At 37.8% G+C, this 15,594-nt stretch overlaps 1 pseudogene; it reads left to right on the top strand.

Annotated features, from left to right (window-relative positions):
- The first annotated feature begins 15,102 nt into the window (after positions 1 to 15,102).
- Positions 15,103 to 15,197, top strand: LOC120890118 (U6 spliceosomal RNA; annotated as a pseudogene).
- Positions 15,198 to 15,594: the final 397 nt, after the last annotated feature.

Raw genomic sequence — 15,594 nt, 5'->3', positions numbered from 1 at the left:
TACTAGATCACAGCATGTCATTAATGACAGAAGAGGCTGGAGGGTAAAGCAAGGAGAGTTTCACAAAGAGTCTTACATATAATGTTGAGGAATTTGGACTTTATCCAGTGGGAATGGGGGAGCCATTAAAATGCTTTTAGTCAGGAAAGTGATAGGATCAGATCTGCATCTTTATAAAGTCATCCTAGCTCCATTAAGGAGAATATAGAGACATTCAGTCTTTGGAAACAAATTTAAACAAATTTTTTTCTAGAAAACTGGGAAGGGAAGGGAAGACTTACCTCAATCAGGGTTACTGATATGAGGTGCAGGATGCCCAAGAATCGACTGATTTGAGCTCCAATAAGGGAAGGGCCCTCCTTTTGAGTTTTACAAGGACTGGACACAAGGAAGATTGGCTAGGCAATATTAGGATTGAGAGGACCATTTCCAGAGAAGCATGAGTGCTAGACACAGGGTAAAGGAGGAATTAACCTCAGTTGACAGTAGTGAGAGAAAAGTATTGTGGACTATCTGGGAGAGAAATCATCTATTGTTACCCAAATTTAAGTCTCTATATTATTCTGTCTCATAAAACTACATTTTTATAACCAAAGTATGCCTTCAGAATAGACACATTTCATTAATGGAGCTGCCCTTATTATAAGTTTAAAAGGGAATACCATGGACTTAAACATCACCATCTATTCAACTTTCTGCTGGGCATCTTTCTCCCTAGATATAACTTGAGAGCCCTTACTTTCACATAATTAAGTTATTCCAATCCCTCTCCACCCTTCAAACTACTCCTTGTCTCTGATTTCAGTTCCTCAGGCCAGAAACTTGGGGCCACCTCTTAACATTATCTATAGATTTAATACAATCCCAGTAAAATTTCCAGGGAGGATTTGTAAATATCAACAAGTTTATTCTAAATGTTAAACATCTAGTGAAAGAAATATAGCAATCAAAATAACACTGAAGAGCTGGACAAGGTGGTGCATGCCTATAATCCCAGTGGCTTGAGAGGCTCAGGCAGAAGGATCATGAGTTCAAAGCCAGCCTCAGCAAAAGTGAGGTGCTAAGCAACTCAGCAAGACCCTATCTCTAAATAAATACAAAATAGGGCTGGGGATGTGGTTTAGTGGTGGAGTGCTCCTGAGTTCAATCCCCGGTAACCCCTGCCCCTACAAAAAATAACACTGAAGAACAAAGTTGGAGAAGTTACACTGCCACATTTCAAGACTTACCATAAACCTACTTTACCCAAAACATTGTGATAATTATAAAAATATAGATCAATGAAACAAAATGCAAAGGACAGAAATAGACTTACATAAATAAAGTCAACTGATTTTTCGACAAAGGATTAAAGGCAATACAATGAAGAAAAATATCCCTTTCAACAAATGGTGGTGGAACAATTGGATAATCACATGTAAAAACAGACCAATAAGTAAATCTTAGACACATTCTTTACCATTTTTACAAAAATAAAGTCAATATGGATCATACACCCAAATGTAAAACTTCAATTATACAACTTATAGAAGAAAATAGAAACAAACAAACCAAAAAAAAAAACCTGTGTGACCTTCAGTGCAATTATAAATTTTAAGATATTCCAAAAGCATGATCAACAAATGAAAGCATTCATCAATTGGGACTTAAGGAAATACATAACTTTTGCTTTGCAAGAGACAGTGTTTAAAAAATATAAATACAAGCCACAGACTGGGAGAAATATTTATGTTATATGTGTGATAAAGTATTTGTACCTAGAATATATAAGGAGCATTTTTAACTCAACAATAAACAATTCAACAAAATAGTGGACAAAAGATGTAATTGGAGACTTAATTACAGGAGCTATGGGGATGGAAAATAAGCATATGAAAAGATTTTCAGCCAGGCATGGTAGCACATGCCTGTAATCCCAGCGGCTCAGGAGCCTGAGGCAGGAGGATTATAGGTTTGAAGCCAGCCTCAGCAATTTAGCAAGGCTTTACGTAACCTACCCCTGGATTCAACCTCGGTACCAGGAAAAAAAAGTGGGGGCGAGTTTTCAACATTCATTGTCCTCGGGAAAATGCATATCAAAACCGAAATGACATTTCACTATACACTCACTAAAGTTGTTGAGTATATTTTTAAAAACTGACAATATCAAATGCTGAGAAGGATGTGAAACACCAAGAGTGTTCATTCACTGCTGGTCAAAATGCAAAATAGTACAGACACTTTAGTTGACATAATATTTAACATACAACACCAAAACTTGTTCCTAGCTTCTAAGTATTCACTCAACTGTTCTGAGATCTCATATTCACACTGAGATTTCATATTCACACACACACACACACACACACACACACACACACACACACATACACACACGCACACAGAGTGAGAGTGAGAGAGAGAGAGAGAAAGAGAGAGAGAGAGACTCTGATATTCAAATGTTTGTAGAATCAGTACTCACAATTATTCCAAACTGGCAAACTGGAAACAATTTAGTATATCAATGGGTAGACAAACTAAAGTAAGCTGTGAAATGAAATATTATTCAGAAATATAAAAAGGTATGAGTTATGGGTTCACAAAACAAAATGAATGGACCTTAAATATATTTGACCAACACTCAAAAACTACCAATTATATTATTGCATTTATATGATATTGTAAATACAAAACTCTAAGGAAGGAAAAATCAGCAGTTGTAAGGGGTTGTAAAAGGAAAGAAGTAATAGATTACAACAAATAAATATTTATGGTGATGGAACTTTTTGTTGTCGTACTGGTTGATGGCTATATAATTTTATGAATTTGTCACAATTCACAGAATTACACTTTAAAAAAGAGTAAACATAAATGTATGAAAATTCTTTAAAATCAGCCAAGAAAGCAGGGGATAGAATTCAGACAACTAAAAAATGAATCTAATTATATTATAAATGCATCATACAACCTCAGAGAAGGGTTTGAGGGAAAGAGATCTTACTTCAGTAACTTGGGAAATGGTACATTTACTGGAGACTGTATAGCTAAAGACAAAAGAAATGTAATAGATACTACTCTAGTTCCTAAATTTGTTTCTCAGAAAGGTCTAGGTTAGCAACTCTGAAAGTACTTTACACGTATACTAGGACCAAGGAAATAAGTAAATAAATTATAGATGATGGGAGACAGATTTCTATCTGTGAGAGAAAAGAGTCACAATAAGCAAGGGGATAAGTCTTAAGCAAACCCTATAGTACTGGGCAGGAGTTGGGGAAATCAACATGAACACATGTACATCTGCTAGATGCATAAATGATTAAGATATATGGCACACACTATACATGTAATTCCCAACTCTGTTGGCTGATTTAGAAGTAGTAGCACCTCAGTAGTAATAAGCAACCCAGCACCTAGATCTTGGTTTCTAAGTATCATTCCCCAATCAAAGGAACTAAGACTCCTTTGGGAGATGACTGATTCTAAGGATGGGATAGGAAAAACAAAGATAAACCTGGAGCACCTTGTTATGACAGAAAATAATGAATTGCTCAAAAAAAAAAAAAAACACAGAGATATATCCAAAGAATGCAGGAACCAACCAGGAAAAGGCAAAGCTGGAATAATTTGAGCACCAAAATAAATAATGTAGTATAGAATCCCTGAGCTAAGCAAATTAAGGCCTCTGGTAGATGTTCATATTATAATTTCTGGAATTTAAGAATATGTTATATCTAGTGGCAAGGGGAAATTAAGGTTGCAAATAAATTGATGTGGTTAATCAGCTAGTCTTGATATGTGTTAGATTATCACTGATTTTCTGGATAGGCCCAATGCAATTACAAAGGTCTGTATTAGAAAAGAGAAGTGGAAGAGTCAAACTGAAGCAGTGCAATAAATATTCAAGCAGTCATTGCTGCTTTTGAAGGTGTAAGAGGTCGTGAGCCAGGGAGTGCGGAGGGCCTCCAGATGCTGCAAAAGATAAGAAAATGGATTGTCTACTGAAGCCTCCAGAAAGGAACCCAGCCCTTTAACTCATTGAAGACTATCAGAAGAACAGAATGGAGAAACAAGTTTCTGTTAAGCAGAGAAATATGACAGACACCAAGTGATCCATATTATAGCTTCACCAGTAATAATTTATATTGATCATGTGCTCCCCAATATGATGCTAGGAGAAAGGCACTTCACTTCTCTGGTATAGTCCCCATCTAACCATGAGACAGCACAGACAATGCCCCCCTAAATGAGAGGTATTCTATAAAAATGTCTAGCTAGCATGCTTCAAGACTGTTAAGGTCATGAAAACCAGGAAAGACGGAGACACTGTACTAGGTCAGAGGAGACTAAGACGTGGCAACTAAAGGCAATTGGTATCCAAGATTGGATCCTGGAACTTAAAAATGACATCAATCAAAAACTGGTAAAATCTGAATAACATAGTTAGCTGTTCTGTACAATGTTAATTTCTTAGTTTAAACAAGTGTGAAAAGGTTATATAAGATATTAACTGGAGAAAGTGGGTTAAGGGTGCACAAGAACAGTTTGCTATCATTGTAACCTTTCTGTAAATCTAAAAGTGTTCTAAGATAAATGCTCAAAAATGTTCCTGAATGTGTCCACATAATGACTTGTTATAACAGATTTATTTTTATTTGCCAAAACCTGATTTTAAAAAAAACTAATGCACATCAAAACATGAATAGACTAACAAAAAAGTGGTATACTGAAATAATTGAATACTTCTCAACAATTAAAACGAACCAACTACTGATAACCACAACAATATGGGTGAATCTCAAAATCACACTGAGAACTGAAATTATACACAAGCTATTTCATACTGTAAGATCTTATTTGTATAAATTTAAGCAACTCAGTGGTAAAATAAAGTAAAGCAGTGGTTTCCAAAGCCTGGAGTGGAAGCAGATTGGTCATAAAATAACAATTTGGAATTTTGAGGGATGATGGTCACATGATGTATTATTTTTTTGCAGGGGGAGTACCGAGGATTGAACTCAGGGGCACTTGATCACTGAGCCACATCCCCAGCCCTATTTTATATTTTATTTAGAGACAGAGTCTCACTGAGTTACTAAGTGCCTCACTTTTGCTGTTGCTAGCTTTGAACTCGTGATCCTCCTGCCTCAGCCTCCTGAGCCTCTGGGATTACAGGCATGCGCCACTGTACCTGGCCCAAAGTATTCATTTTTCAAAACTCATCACACTGTACTCAAGATAGGCACAATTTTGCATATAAATTATGCATCAAAGCCTATTATTTTTAATAGGAAAAATAAACAATTTAGAAATTTCCTTTAACTTTTCTCAACTAATAAGCCTTTATTATTCAAAATTTTAACAAACTTCAGTGGGTAAACCCAAATATGTAATATCATCTTATCCGTTTATTTGCACCGTTTATAATTTACTGTTTAGTAAAGGATGCTGCCAAATGTACAACATAAATTTAGTCAAATTCATAGTTACTCACTTGAATATTCACTTAGAGTCTTGTGATGAGCATCTTTTTAGGCAGTGTTTAGAAGACATATTGCAGACATGGAAGCCAATTACTAGAGTAGGTGGGTTTTCTACACACAGTCCATTTGGGAGGGGTCTTACGAGTGCGTCAGCCAGCCTGCTACAGTAGTTCCCCTTGCAGCAGAAGGCTTTGGTATGAAATCCTTAATCCCCTTTGTCTCTAACACCACCACCTGTAGAATTGCACTTGAGTGGCAACCTGACCTAATACTGCATGAACATTTGCTTGTTAATTCTGATGATTTGGGGATTTACAGACCTAAAGAACTACCCAATATTTACACCTGTTCTGTGAAAAGCAACATTTTTTTTTTAATAAACTCTACTCAGTTTTGTCTTTTTTGTATTTCTATATTTCTGTATTGGAATGCATATTTCCTTTGAAAAGAACAGGTATTAGAATATAAAGAGGTTGCAAAAAGACCAATTAGCTTAGTGAAATGGTTAATTGTGAGTTTTAATATTTATAGCATTTACTGAGCAGTATACTAATACAGAGCCATTTTCAAATCCAAAGTTCAAAATCAAGCAGACAATTCAATTGAGGTAAAAACAGATTGACCAACAGAATTAGAAATTGACCTTTCTATCTCTTTTAACCTCAGCCTGAGAGAACTCATGTAATCAGTTGATTTATTGCACCATCGTTGGTCCATTGGAAGATCCTCTCCTTGGAAATCTGAGATATGAATGTAGAAGATATTCCCACACTCATCTTCTCTGCTGTTGACCTCAGCTCTACAACCTTTTGTGCCTTCATCACCAGGCAACTTCTACTTAGTCACTCAGGAGAACGCCTTACATCACTGATGTCCCCTTCTCTTGCCTTGATTTGTAATCACAAGGTCCATAAAATGCAGGTGGTGAAGAGGTTTATTCAGGATTTGTAAATCAAGCTGCAACCAGATTGGGTTGCTCAAGAAGCTGATTTCCGTGGAGGGAAGTGCTGACTAGCCTCATCTGTGAGCTGTCAGCCCCCAATTCTCTTGCAGCTGGGTGTAAGGGCTTCAGTCCTAGAGGGGCACCCTGAACAAAACATCCAGGTATATCACTACATAGCTTTATCCAATTACCAGCCTAGTCCAGCTCCAGGCAGACAAAGGCTACTCTTCTGCTCTAAAGTAGCAATTGGTGCTACGGTGCCCAGGACTTTAGGAAAAGTGGAAAGCTTTCTTCAGACTATTGTCCCCGCACAGGCCCTGTTCTCTTCTCCTCTGGTATTTTGGCTCTACATTGAGTACTACTTATTTCTTTTTAAACTTTCTGAATTTTATATTAAGGTTCTGATATCCACATACTTTCCTCTTTCTTCCTTATCCTTTCCCAGTTGGATTGCAGAAAATCCACGTGTTAATTTATGAACTTCTCAGGAATTATAGGATGATATAACACTGCTTAATCAAACATTTAAATCACAATTAAAAAGAGGGAGGCCATTACCTTACAGGCTTCAGGAGAAAGAGGGATAAAGAGAATTTAAGAGATAAGCAGAGTAAATGCTGATGCTTAACTTTTGCAAATAATTAAATAAAAAACCTGCAGTACTCAGAATTTGGGAGGGGAAAAGCAATTTCATCTGATGATTAAGATTTGAGTAAGATTCAAAATCAGAAAAATTATGAACATTTGACAACCCCATATGTGATTACAGATGTAAAATCATTATAAAATGATTTTTATGGAAGACAAAACATTAAAATAAAGTGATGAAACAGAAATTTCAATGAACTTTATTAATTAACCTCCTCTTCTGATACCTTAATTAAATCTCAGGCGAATAGATATTAATCTTGTCATCTATAAAGGACAGAGTAACTTCTGTATTCTGTACAACATGACTAATTAGTGGGGAGAGGGTATGTAACATGGACCATGGAGGGTAGGCCTCTCCACAGGTAGCAAGATTGAGATAGCATTTAAGTGGACTTTTAACAGATTATTTTTAGTGATTTTTTTTAAATCTTAAAATATTTATGATTCATATAGTGCCATGATAGAATTGCAGCCTATGATTCTCAGTTCACACAGAGGACTTTATATAATTTGGGTGGTTCTCTATTCCTCTTTGGGGAAGTTTAGGGGGATACACTGTTCTTTCTGTACAGTAATCAGGTCCGGTGTTCTTTATACCCCCCAATCACTGAGACAGACACAACCACACTGTGGTTAGAATCCATCCATCTGACTCTCATCAAAATTGCCTTTGAGTAAAAGGGGACTCACAAATCATGAGTCACTTTCTCAGGTAATACCAGGAAGAATGATAAAGTACCCAAGACTAATAATCTGTAAAAATGGCTCTAGGGCCCACAGGCAATTTCTGAGGATACAGAAAGAAGCAAGAAATATTGGAAAACTTCCTTGGGAGTTTCTGGTGGTTCATGACATTCTCCTCGCTATGGGTTCTAAGCTTTACTCAAAGAAAGACTTCTAAAAGATTTTATTAGCTCCAAAATTAGAATGACTTGCCCTTACCTTTCTCCTTTGAGAGGTTGAGAGGAAGAGAAAATGTCCCTAATACTCACTCTTATTTTAGGGCCCTAGATGGATATATATATTTTTTAACATCACAGGAGTGATTAGTGTGGCATTGGTTTTAAAAAATAAAGTTGGCATCTCTATGAAGTTGGATTCTCTCAAGGAAAAAAAAATAATGCTCAGAATTGTTAGGTGCATTCTAAAAGGAAATTATGGGATAGTGGGGCTTCTCAAATTCTTCTGCTTTAGGAAATTATATTTCCAGCAGTAAATTGGGAAGATAATCAATTCAAAGTTAAAACTTCTCCCAGTTTATTATAATACCATGGTAGTTATCAGTTTTCCTCAATAGCAGTCATTATTTCCCTTTTTGAACCGTAGGAAAGCTAAAAGTGATTATTTTCTTTGAGGTTCAAACAAATTTTCCATTTTAAGAAAAGACACTAGTTAATCTTCACCCTCCAAGTTTTTCATCTTCTTCTTACTTTCTCCTTCCTCATCAAAGCTTTGTTTCTGGCTGTCAGACCCAAATCATAAAGAGTCTATAAGCTAATAAAAACTTTTTTGTCATTGTGACTTGGGAACTGTTATTTTACTCTGCATTCTGTTGAAACAAGTTAGATTACAAATAATAACAATAAAGAAGTTTCATTCTTATACAAATAATTAGCTAATGCTGATAACCTCTTAGGATATTTCAGAAAACATGAATTTACTTCATGCATATATTGTAATCATATCATTTGGTCCTCAAAATATCTTGATAAATTAAAGCAATTTTTCATCCCCATTTCCTAAAAAATAAATTGGTTATTTTTTCCTTGAGACAATCCAACTTCATGGAACACAGTCAGTTATGACTTCCTTCTGCACTCAGTAGTACATAATTTGCAGCACTGGGATTCTGCATTCTGTTTTGGAACCGAATCTAGTAAGGTGGTTGCTTTCATGTATTAACCTGACGGGTCCCAAGTGCCTGAGTATTTTGTTAAATAATACTTCTGTGTGTATCTGTGAGGGTATTTCTGGATGAAATTATCATTTGAATCAATAGATTGAGTAGAGAAGATTGCCCTCATTCAATCAGTTGAAAACCTGAATAGAATAAAAGGTTGAGTAAAAAAGAATTGTTACTCTTTGATTGTCTTCTGACTGGACCATCAGTTTTCTCCTATTGGACTCTGTCTGAAATTTTCATTGTTGGTTTTTGTGGAGAGCAGTGACAGTAGGAGAGAGCAGTGCCTGAAACTGGGGTCCCTGATGACTTCATGGCTTTGGCATAATTGGTACCTGGGAAAATTTCTGTGCAAAGGTGCAGAATGCCTAGTTACAATGGTAATGCCCTTCATGAGGAGGCTTTGCAATAGAGTCTTATCAGCCTCAACCTTGATCTCAGGCACACTGCTTCTAGGAATAAAGGAACTCTTTCGCTAGACAACCACAATATTTCACCAGCTCTGCTGCTCCTGAGCCTGCTCCCATAACAGTAACTTTAAACAATGGACTTTCTTGAGAGCTATAGAAAGCTCCTAATATTTCACATTGTGACTGTAGTATGTAACTTAGGAATAAACTGCATAATGTTGCTAACTCTGTAACTCTCATGAATACAAAGAATAATGCTTGTGTAGTATTTAATCTGATTCATGAGACACATATAATAAAGATTGCTGGCATAATTCTTTAGACCTGCATCTCCATCAGAGAGCTGTGCTCCACCCAATCCCAGTTGATATCTTCAAAATCTGTGTACATCTTTATTTTTCGAATCTCTCATTGCCCCTCTCTGGAAACTGCTAGTTTTGCCGCACTGGTCTTTGCTGTTTCTCCTGGGTCTTCAGCTTGCTTACTTTAGATTTTTGTCTTCTCAGTATTCAGAATTGAGCAGGCCAATTCCTTATACTAAGTCATGTGTGTGTGTGTATGTGTGTGTGTGTGTGTGTGTACACGCACACATACACACATATACATACACATATGTACACACAAACATACATACACATAGGTATGTATATATATATATATATATATATATACACATATATATATGCTACATATGTAAATAATGTGCATATACACATATATGCTATTAATTCTGATTCTGGAGAACTCAGATACTCAGACAAATATATCTATTATTTTCATAATAGTAGAGGTTAATAAATTTTGTATCAGATTCCAGAAGAATTTAAATTTTTAACAAGATTCTTAAGTGATCCTGAAGCATACCAAAATTTGAAAAGTACAGCATATTGTTTTAGAATTTAATCATCTTCTGACACACAAACATCTTGAAAAAGTCAAGAATACTAAACATCATCTCCTTCCTACTGCTAGCTAAGGAATGACTACAAAATGCCAGACACTTTTCAGAATTTTTTTTTTTCATATTAACTTATTTACTCCTCATGTAAATACTCCTCAGGGTATCCCTGATGCCCATTTATTTTATCAGTGAAGAAACTGGGGAACAGAGAAGTTATAAACTGCCCAGGATCACACAGCTAGTGACTGAGTTGGGCTGGGAATGTGGACAGTCAGCTTTGGGAGATCACCTTCACATCCTCTCTGCTCTCCTGCCTCTCTGCCAAGAGTTGACTTTCCAAGAAACTATGACTGTTGACTTATTTTGACAAGGATTTGGCACTGAGAAAAATCATATTCCTCTAGTCCAATACCTTTAAGATTTGTTATGCTTTCTCTTACCACATTTGACACTCTGCAGAGGAAAATTTACACTCTGCATTCTCTACTGCCTATAGACAGGTTCAATTATAAATCACTATAAGTAATGAAATTAGAGTAAATAGAAAATAGCTCTTTTCTTGAGTGCTCCCTATCTACTAAGTGCAGTGATAAGCACTTTTCCTGCATGTGGTCATTGAAATCTATCTCCAGTGCATTCTTTCTTAGGGGAACAGGAAGTGGTTCAGATGGCTCACTGATCTCCTGGGGAATCAGAATCTCCTGGGAGCTTTCTACACACAATCCCAATTCCTAATCCCAGGGGTTTTGACCAAATTTGTCTGGACTGAAGCACAATGGCCTGGGGATTGTTTTAAACCTTTCCTAGTTAATTCCAACGTGCAGTCAGACTTGAAAATCACTGTTGTGCTAAATATTTTAGGAATTTTATTTAAACCTCAGGAAAACTCAGTAAGGTTGGTATTATTTTGCTCATTTTATTTATGAAGAAATTGGTTTGGAAAGGCCAAAACCTTGGCCAAGTGACAAAGGGGGCCAAGCTGGGGATTTGAAACAGCATCTTGACAGCTTAGAATTCTGTTGCCATAACCAACACACTATTCTGCTCTGGAGAGATCCCACTTACGGAGGGCAATTAAGGGCCCCATGGGCTGGGCTGCCTTCCTACTGTTCTGTGCGGCTCACCTGTGCTAACCCCCACCCCACACTCTCACTCTCCTGCAGACTTACTTAAAAGCTTATGTCATTTCCCATTATTTCGGCTTTATTGGCCCCACAGCAAAGTAAGGACATCTTTCCAGATGACAGCCAGACTCCTGTCTAGAGCAAAGCATAACCGGCCACAGGGGAAGGCTGCCTTATATCTACTAAAGCATATTCTTTTGATGCGAACAGTGTGCCTCCTGCTCTGAGTAAATTGGTTTAGTCAGGACACGTCAGAGACCCAAGGGAGAGAGGTTTGGATTCAGGCAGCTGGCCAGAACTACCCAGAAGTATTTCCACGAACCTTCACAAGGCTAACATTGAACCCACAGGCCTCTGGGCAGCTGGGCTTTGTGTTGTTGTACAATCTCTCTCTGAGGTAGTTTTCACAGTGGGGAAGGCACCAGCACTTTGCATTTGAGTCTTGTCCAGTCCCTGTGGACTTACCCCAAGTGACCATCCTCCCGGCCAGCTTGTGAGAAAGGAAGACTTCCTGGGTCTTGGACCTGGTGTAATGCTGACTTCCACATCTGCATTTGTCCTCACATAACAGGTCTCGCAGTACCCTCGTGTGCACACAGATTACCACAAAAAGCTAAATTCTAGGTTATATATTTAAAATGAATTTTTTTAAAAAACATTCCCCCCCGCCCAAGAGAAAGAGAGGAAAGGGTAATAAAAGGAGGGAGGGAGGAAAATGGTTTCTCCATCATCTCTCACATTGCAAAATAAACACAGTGATTTCCTCACATTCTTGTTTCTCTCACTCTCCTCCCTCAGGCTTCTCCTTCTTGCTCCACTGTGGCCCTCTAGCTGTGCCTGTGGACTTTGGGGGTCCTTTCTTGCTTTGGGAAGATGCTTTCACTCTCACTTCCACCAACTCCTCACTTTCTGCCCCTGTTATAGAATCTATACTGTTCCTCTTTCCTGGGATTTCAAACGCACTCACATCTTTCAGAGGTCTTTGTAAATGGAAATTTTTTTTTTCTTTTTCCTTTCTGCTTACTCCTTCCCACCACTTTGCTTGACGTTCTTCTGTAGACTCTGGAAAAGTTACTCTACCCTTCACACTGCCCTGACAGAGCATTAGTGCCCTACTCTTTTCACATTAGCATCTTTCTCATCCCATGTGGCTTCCTTGTTCTTTTTTCTGTGACCTGAAATCTTCCTCTGTCTTCCCCCGCCTCCACCCCATTTTGTTCTTCTTTTCTGAATTCCTCATTTACACAGCAAATATTTATTGAGCAGTGAGCCTGCCAGGCACTGAAAGGAAAAAGATATAGTCATAAATCTTTGAACTTGAGTAGTTCCAATCTGGCTTTTCTGAATGAATTCAAACAGATGTTACCAGATCCAAACCTTCATTTCTCTTTCACTGTGAAACTGTGCAGCAGACCCAGCTGTTCATACCTCCAGTCCATCCTGTCGCCATCGATCCATCAGTGCTTGCATATGGCAGTTACAAACTCAACCCAGAACTACTCACTGTTACAATGAGACAGAGCTCCTTACCATCCCATGGAAGTAAAATTGAGAACAGCAGGTGAACCTTCTTGCAAAAGAAGAATACAGCAAATTATTTCTAAGCTGAATTTAAGATACACAGATCAAACATTAGAGAGGCCCCAGAATTCCTCTTGTATCAGTGCTTTGGAAGATCCCAAGCAAATCCAGAAATCCCTTATTCACTGAGTTGACATAAATATTTTCTCTCTCAGAAGTTCCTAAGCATTCTCCCGGCCTCTGTGAATACATTGAGGTGACACCAACTCTCCCTTTAGAAAAAAAACACCAACCCCTTTAGTTCTCCTGTCTCTAGAAAGAATCCTAGTTTCTCCATTTTATTTTTTTCTCCCAGGGTTAAATGTTGTCAAAACCCAACAGGCAGTTCCTCCTCTCTTACCTCTCCTTGTTGAAAGAGAAGAGAACCAAAGAACATTTTGGAATGCCATGTGCCAGAACGTGCTGAACACAGTTTTTATGTTGGGGCTCTATTACATCTCCATTTTGCAGATAAGGAAACCTGGACACAATTTATATAAATGGAAGAAATATATAACTGCCCATTTTACACCCTCCCACCATGGCAAGGGCTTCATCCAGCATGCTGGGCTGGAATGGGGAGCATGGGAAGCTTTTGCCACCCAAACCCTGGTGCTGTGTCCTTAGGAGAAGTTAACTCTCAGTGGCCCTCAAAATGCCACAACTCCAGCAACTGGAGATGTGATCCGCAAATTCTCTTCAAAAGTCTTCGGTCACAAAATATTTATAAAAATTTTATTTATTAAAATTAAAGTCCTTATTTTAGGCATGGCAAAAAAATGCACAGGACTTTAATTCTTTTGAAAAGAAAACAAATTCTGAAGAGATTAGGTCACCATCAGTTTTATACTTCACCTTTGACTTCTATTCACAGCTCTATCCATTTGGACACCACATTGGAAAGGAAAAAAAAAAATCAGAAAACGTAGAAGACAAAGAAAAGGAGGAAAGAAACCAGGAATGCATCTGAATAAAATGCCATCTTTCAGCAATTCACCGTATATATTTAGATTTCATGCACAGACATGTGCTTCTTTTAAAAAGTCCCTCTTGCTTTTCCCCAGACGCCTTCTGACCAATAACACTGAGTTGTGGATCTACCTTGAGACCTTCCTGTGCCCCTCCAGGAGGAAGCAGGCACTGCTCATAAAGTATGTTTTTTGCTCTGCTAGCTCTCTAGACCTTGACTTGTGTACATACAATTCTGTACTGCTCACTGTGAGGTCTCAAAGAGCCTAGGAACTCCTGCTTCTGCTTCCAGGAGACATTCAGAATCCTATATGGTATCAGGAAAAAAAAAATCTATTGGATTCCTGGGATGAAACAATTAAAATAAATTTACTTTTTCATTCTCCTCTTAAACCTGCTTAGTGGTGATTGACCTTCCCCTGAACAGAAGCACACAACATCCAATGACTTTTCTAATTTTAACTATTATATAACAAAGTCACTTTCATCATTTCAATTGCAGCCAAAGTACTTTTCATCAGAAATAAATCTTTGCTCCAACACAATCAGGTCCTCAACCTTTAGGGCCTATCCTGCAGCTGCTCACTTCTCTATGCACTCAGCATCTCCCTTGGCAGGAAATACACTCCTGTTGCCCTCACAGCCACACTGAATAGGACATGCCTTTTACACAGACCCTGGGCTCAACTACCAACTGCTGCTTCCACATTCACTCCTTGGGATGTCTGTGACTTTGACACACAATCCCATGAGAATTCAGCCTCTTTGCAAGTATAGGACTTTTATTTGGCTGCTGCAGGCAGGCTTGAAACAGGCTTCAATCATCTGCATTTCCAACTGCAAGAATACTTGTCAAATGGCCCTAAGGATATGCCTGTCAACGTCACCAGTCCTGAACTAAGTGGCAGTTCCCCTTGCTGTGGTCTCTCACCTAATAAATCACCTTCCCAGATTTTTTTTCTTTTTTAATCCCCACCCTTAGCTATTTCATCTTCATCTTCTGGATAAGAAGTTTCTAGAGTTGTAAAACCAATTCTCAAATCTTTCTTTGAAAATCTACGTTTGGGCCTGACACCTTTATTCGGAATTCTATAGCTGCTGTATCTGAAGACTCTAGTTGAAACTTCCTATTTACTATTCTTTTACAGAATAAGAAATGTTTCTCTCTCTCAAACAGAGGAACCAGTACTCACTATGGCAGCATATATACTAAAACTGGACCCATACGGAGAAGATTAGCATAGTCCCCGTGCAAAATTCATGAAGCATTCCATATATTTCATGAAATTAGCCGATCCCCAAAATAATAAATGCCAATGACTTCTCTGATTTAAGGATGCTGATCTATAATATGCTGCGCATGGTGGGGGAGGGTTGGGGTTGGGAGGATTAAATGAACTCTGGCTAGGACAAAGGGGAAGGGAGGGGAAGGGAGGGAGCATAGGAGTAGGAAAGATAGTGAAATGTTATGGTCATCATTACCCTAAGTACATGTATGAAGACAAGAAGGATGTAACTCTACTTTGAGTACAACCAGAGATATGAAAAATTTTGCTCTATATGTGTAATATGAATTGTAATGCATTCTATTGTCATATATAACAAATTAAAATTATAAAACAAAAAAAAACAGGAACCAATTGCACACATGGTTAGTGATTATTTTGATGCCGTACC

This window comes from Ictidomys tridecemlineatus, chromosome 4 (assembly GCF_052094955.1).
Source record: "Ictidomys tridecemlineatus isolate mIctTri1 chromosome 4, mIctTri1.hap1, whole genome shotgun sequence".
NCBI lineage: Eukaryota > Metazoa > Chordata > Mammalia > Rodentia > Sciuridae > Ictidomys > Ictidomys tridecemlineatus.
This window is presented reverse-complemented; position numbering and strand designations above follow the sequence as displayed.